This window comes from Triticum dicoccoides, chromosome 6A (assembly GCF_002162155.2).
Source record: "Triticum dicoccoides isolate Atlit2015 ecotype Zavitan chromosome 6A, WEW_v2.0, whole genome shotgun sequence".
In the NCBI taxonomy this organism is placed as follows: Eukaryota; Viridiplantae; Streptophyta; class Magnoliopsida; order Poales; family Poaceae; genus Triticum; species Triticum dicoccoides.
In genome coordinates this window covers 159840207-159847153 of record NC_041390.1, presented here as the reverse complement: position 1 = coordinate 159847153, position 6947 = coordinate 159840207, and positions in this window count along the sequence as shown.

Genomic DNA, 6947 nt, shown 5'->3' with positions numbered 1-6947 from the left:
GGAAAAAAGATGAAAAAGGAAGAAGAAAAGTAGAACAAGTAGAAGGGGGAAGAAGAAGAAGAGGAAGAAGAGGAGGAAGAAGAAGAAGAAGAAGAAGAAGAAGAAGAAGAAGAAGAAGAAGAAGAGGAGGAGGAGGAGGAGAATCAAAAGAGGATAAGGTGAGAAGAAAAGAGGAAAAAGGAAAAGAAGGAAGAAAAATAATAATAATAATAATAATAATAATAATAATAATAATAAGAAGAAGAAGAAGAAGAGGAGGAGGAGGAGGAGAAGGAAAGAAGAAGAAGAAGTTTAGGTTAGTGGGTGGTTCAGGTTAGTGCTATCTAGGTCGAGGGGGTGAGGATTGAGGGGAATATATATTATTAATTAGTTCATGTTATTAAAAAAATTTATTATGTTTATGTTGTACTAATTTCGTGTACTCTTTCTCATTCCAGGTGTTGACAGATGGTAGGCGATGTCGCTTGAAGCTACGTCGGTATTTCCCCAAAGAGGAAGGGATGATGCAGCATAGCGGCAGTAGGTATTTTGCTCAGATATGAAACCAAGGTTATCGAACCAGTAGGAGAACCAAGCAATGCAACTTAAACAACACCTGCTCATAAATAACAACTTCTCGCAACTCGACGTGTTAAAGTGTTGTCAATCCCTTCCGGGGTACGGCGCCTCAAGATAGGCAAACAGACGTGAGGTAAATTTGTAGTAGATTGATAGATCAAACACCAAATAAATAAATAGGAATAAATTGCAGAAAAGTATTTTTGGTTTTTTTGGTTTAGTAAATCACAAAATAAAAGCAAGGAAAAATATATCGCAAAGGCAAATATATGAGAAAGAAGACCCGTGGGCCGTAGGTTTCACTAGTGGCTTCTCTCGAGAAAAATAGCAAACGGTGGGTAAAAAATTTACTGTTGGGCAATTCAGAGACCTTCAAATACTCATGACGATACCCAGGCAATGATCATTATATAGGCATCACGTCCAAGATTAGTAGACCGACTCCTGCTTGCATCTACTACTATTACTCCACACATCGACCGCTATCCAGCATGCATATAGTGTATTGAGTTCATGGAGAAACGGAGTAATGCAATAAGAACAATGACATGATGTCACTACAAAAAAGACACATTCGTGACATTTTGGGCTGAACGAAAAAAATCTGTCATACTTAAGACACTTCTATGACGATAATTGTGACAAAACCCGGTATCATCATAGATGTGGTGGGCTCCTACTTCTATGACAAAAATTCATGACAGAAAATAGGCTTTTCGTCAATGGTGGGCCGGAGACGCGGCTGCATGACATTCTTTGGGCCGTCCATGATGGAGAAAACCATGGTAGAAGCGAGGGCGAGGAAAATATCGGGGGAGTTCCCGGTTACGGTGGGTGGTCGGGGGCCGAGCGATGCGTGTTTCTCTTGTACATACGCGCATGTGTGCGAGGCGTTGGGCTCTAACTGAACTCGAGCGAGGCGTTGGGCTGTAACTGAACCCGAACAATTGCACTGTAGGCTACGCGTTACTGAACCCGAGTGATCGATCGATCCCTTGCTGTTAACTGAACCCGAGTGATTCCTTTGCTACTGCTGCTAACTGAAGCTGATTGAACACTGCTGCCTCCTTCCCTGGATGAATAGTAAGTGTTGTTGAGGGGGTTTGGATGAACAGTTCCTGGTGGGAGGTTGGATGAACTGGATCCCGTGGTAGTAGAGGCCGTTGCCGTTGGATGAACAGTACCCCGATCGATCGAGCAGTGGATGAACAGGACACCGTGGAGGGTTGGATGAACAGGACCCCATGGAGGGCTGGTTGAACAGTAGCCGGTGGAGGGCTGGTTGAATAGTAGCCCATGGAGGGGTGGTTGAACAGGACCCCCGTAGAGAGGGCCAGTTGAACAGTAGTCGGTGGAGGAGCACGCGGTGGAGGCTGGATGAATAGGAGCCCGCGGATGAACAGTCGCAGGTGGAGGCTGGAGGAGGTCGATGATGGATGATCAGTAGCCCGTGGAGGCAGTCGATGGTGGAGATGAACAGTATCCCATGGAGTCCCGTTTTGCGGTACGCCACACCCCTCCCGATTTACAAGACCCCCGTTTCGACCGTAGCGCTCCAACACAAGTCTGTTTCCTCTGTTTTGCGGTACGCCATACCCCTGCCGATCAACAGGACTCTGTTTCAACCGTAGGAGCTCCGTTTCCTCCGTTTTGCGGTATGCCAGACTCCTCCCGATGAACAGGATTCCGTTTCCACCATGGCTGTTCGAACACAAGGCCGTTTCCTCCGTTCTGCGAAAACGGTGGCCCATCCGATGGGTCCCTACTGTCAGGCGGAGGAATCACTATTTTCCGCGAAATAAGGAGGCACTTCCTTGCTGCGGCCATGGACCCAGCTATCAGCCTCTCCACGTACAGTACTCTTCCGATGGACGTCGTTCCTTGACCATGTTGACCATGCCACGGCGAGAGCACCAGGGCGGTGGACGACGGTGAGGCCTAGGAAGGGGACGACGCAGAGCTGGGGAAGATGCGACACTGGATGCCCACGCGGAGAGGAGTACGAGGGTTCACCAGTTCAGCTGCGGTGTGAGGCTGTCGTCGTCGTAGGGCCTAGCCAGCGGTGGAGTAGTAGGGGGTGGTGAGGCCTCCGCGGCATCAAAGCTGGACACGGGAAGCAGGAGCACGCGGCACGACAGATGTTGGTTTGGGAGGCTGGAGCAACAAGACCAGAGGTTGAAGAAGCACTGCCCCCGTTGGATGGACATAGTACGATCACTGGAGCTAGAATCGTTCATATTGACTAAGTTGACAAAGCCCTCCGTCCCCGTCAACTTAGTAGTCCCACAAGTTAGCCTCCCACTATGGTGGGTCCCAGCTAGCAGGGGGTATTCATTTTTTTGTGCGTAATAAGGAGGCACTTCCTTGCGTGCAAAGATATAGCTGGTGGGTCCGACCTGTCAGCGGGGGAACGTTTTTTCGTGAAATGGAGAGGCCCTTCCGGTGGTCCTAGCTGTCAGGTGGAGGAATCATTATTTTTTGCGTAATTATTTTGCGTTTTATGTATGTGTACATGCTATATGCGCGCCTCTACTACGACACGTGCCCTTCCTTACACGGCCAAGGTTCATTGCTGCAGCCTGCAGATAGACCGATCGTATGTACGTACATGTTCGCGACCAGAATGACAACACTACGTACTCTTCGACCGGGTGGGTCCCGACTATCAGGCACTTCCTTGCGTACGAAGATGTAGCTGCTAGGTCCCAACAGTCAGGGGGAAGCATTTTTTTCATGAAATACGGTGGTCCTTCCGGTGGGTCCCTGCTGTCAGGTGGAGGAATCATTATTTTGCGCCTAATAAGGAGGCATTTCCTTGCATGCAGCCATGGACCCAACTGTCAGCCTCTCCACGCACAGTCTACTTCTGATGGATGTCGTTCGTTGACCACGTTGACTACTCCACGTCGAGCCCATCCAAGGTGGTGGACGACGGCGAGGCCCCGGACAACAACTAGCCGGAGATGGGAAGACGCAGGAGTAGAGTCGCAGACGGAGAGGTGTACGAGGGTTAACTGGTTCTCGTGCGGTGTGGTTCGGCAGTTGGTGGAGAAGAACAAGAGGTGTGAAGGCGTGGAGGGATGGCCTGGCTAGCGATGGGGTAGCGCTTCACGGCGAAGTGTGCTAAGCAGAGCTTCAGCGACAGGAGGCGGGAGCAAGTGGTCCCAGATGCGCTGGAGGAAGAAGACGAGAGATTGAAGATGGATGCCGGTCGTTGGATGTAAATCCAACGGCTAACGATGTCAGAATCATTTGTTGACTAGGTTGACAACGACTTGCGTTGGCTTCGACCTCTTAGCCCACATTTCAGCCTCCAAAAATGTGGCACGTATTCAACCCATTTTTTCAGAATTTACAGTCAATTTGATCTCTTTTTTAAGAATTACAGTCCATTTGCCGGGCCGGGTGAACAAATAATGTAGCGTCCCTGCGGCCCATTTATTTTTCTCCTAAAAAATTACAGGCCATTTGCACTTTCTCGAAATACACGATTTTGCTGGGTTGATTCTAATTATAATGTTGGGTTGGGCGCAGCAATGTTATCAAAAAATAAACAGGGGCTGAGCATTTTGTTATAAAGGTATTTAAATAATAAGTGATTTATTATTACATTGGTCCTTAAATCTTACCAAGCTTTTGTACACAATCACCAGGATTTTCGTTGGCAAAAAAATCCAGTATTTTATTGTTAATAAATTATTTTTATAAGTTAATAAGATGTGGGATATTGTTTTCTTACACATGTAAGTATCTGTTAAATATATGATGACAATAACAATAATATATAATAACATATAAAATAATTTAAATATATATAATATAGTTAGAAGGGAAACAAAAGTTGGACGAGGCGTTCCTATTCTTATATAGAAAAATAGAACAGACCTCTGCGTTTTCTTAAAAAAACATAAATTGGGCTGCCGATGTTTCAGGAAAAATAAAACCTCGGATGGGAGGTCCATAGGTCGGTCGATACATGACGGCTCTCAAAAAAATACAAACCGGCATGTCATGGGCTGTGCATGTTAAAAACAAAGCCTAGACGGGGCAGCCCAAAACCTAGCAGATACTTGCTGCCCTAGTGATAATAAGTCATACTACCCGCCAGCTCCATAGCTTCGTTGTGAATTTATCTCCTACGTTGAAGAACCTAAAAAAATGTGACTATGTTGACAAAACCGTGGGCCCCAACGTTAGTATAACATTAGGATGAAGTTTTTTTTGATGAGGCACTTGCTTGCGTACGGCCATAGACCTGGTGGGTCCCGACTGTCCGCCTCTCCACATACACTCCTCTCTAGATTCCTCTCATTTGTTCAGCATGTTCACAACGGCAGACAGCGGCGCAGCAGCGAGCGCACAAAGGTGCAAGATCAAGGTGATCCGACCACCCAAGGAAGTGCCTTATTTGGAACGAAAGTAGTGAACTAGCCCAGTGGCCAAGTGACACTACCCGATAGATGTTCCACCCGAGTTCGATTCCACCTAATGCAAGGAAATTATCTCCAAATTTTTTGCCTCTGCCATTATTGACATGTGGGTCCTCATTGTCATCTATGCACACCACGTCCAACACTTGCCAAAACTTCGTCCCTCGTTTTGTTTGTTTTTCGCACAGTCAACATTGTGTGGGCATTTTGAAAATAGCATATCTTTTTGACTGTGCATCATATGAAGATGTGCTATGCATGAATGTTGATCAGCATGATGTTAACTGGCTGGTAGTTCCATTTTCGACCATGAATAAAACTTCCAACATGATGTTAACCCTATTTGAAAAGGCCATGTTAATATAAATGCTCTGCCTCTGAAATTTGCAATTTCTTATCTGAAACTAAACTTGGAGTTTCTTATCTGAAACTGAAACTTGCAATTTCTTCTCTGAGAATCACATTGTCTGCACTTTTATACTCCTATGAAACTACATTTTTAAGTGCTAAAAATAGATCTCTAGAATTCATAAAATACTTCATATGCTCAATACTGCAAATCTGAAATTCAAAACACATTCATATCTGAAAGTACTCTCAAAATACACAACACAAAACACAATTCACAACCTGCAAATACTGACAACCCTAAGCTCCTCCTGACAATTCACAACCTGCCCGACTATTGGGCTAGGGACAGTCCCCTCCTATTCCTCGGCGGCAGACAGCCGCCCCATGAGATAATGTGAACGGCGAGGGAGAGGATGGTGGGGAAGCGTCGTCGGGCCAACTGCTTTTCTCCTCTTGCAGCTGGGTTCGGTCGACGAAGACTCCACCGACTTGCTCTGGCATGACACCCTCACAAACGACACCCTATAGATGCTCGATCCTTCAATCTCTGGTGGATGCTCCATCCGGGATCGATACTCCCACCACCGCCCCTCACGATCGGATTCGGTGAATCTGTTTGCTCCATGGCCCAGAGGAGCAGCTCTATGTACTCCCGCGCGACTCCCTTTGGGAGTATCACCGCCTTTTCGCTCTATTACAGATATTTTGCCATGGATATCACCGTCGCCGCTATTTGGTCCTTGTTGTCAAACCAACACTGTATCTACAACATCCTAGCTAGCTTCACAGGGTCGCCGTCTGCGATCCTCACGTATCGGCTGTACTCCTCCATCGATCTACTTCTCCACAGCACCTTCACTCGCTGGCGGTGGTTTTTTAATGGAAGAGGAGAGGAGCAGCACTGGTTTTGGATTAGAACGGGAGAGGAGCGACGCTGGTTTTGGATTGGAACAGGAGAGGAGGGGCGGTGGTTTTGAAATGGAAGAGGAGAGGAGCGGCGCTGGATTTAGATTGGAACAGGAGAGGAGCGGCGGTGGTTTAAGAGGAGAGGAGAGGCGCTGGTCTTGGAAGTATTTTTTTTGTTTTGCATATTTTGGGTCAAAGTTTAACCACGTACTGTATTTAACAAGCAAAATGTGAATGCATGTCACCAAAAATTGTATCGTTTGGTTCGAATCTGAATGTACTTCCAAATTACATTATTTTTGCAACGTATAACATATACTTTATTTGTGAAAATCATGGTCAATTATGACCCAAAATAAAAGGGAGACTAGTTAATGTGGGGTCGCTTTCTTAATTGAAGGGTAAATTGATTTTGATTTTGATCCAATCACAGCGCGCCGGCCCTCTCGTCCAATCCTAAATCGCTGTCGCGCGCTCCTCTCCCTCTTCTCCATTGCAAAACCACCTCCTCTCCTCTCCATCATCTCCATTCCAAAACCACCGTCTCGCCTCTCCCTCATCTCCATTGCAAAACCACCTCCTCTCTCCTCAGACGAGGATCCCCTGACGTAGCCCATCCTGCCATTAAGACACTGACACATGGGTCCCACCAAGCGCGGGGCCCACCTGTCAGCGACCAAAAGGCAGGGAAACCTCTCCTCT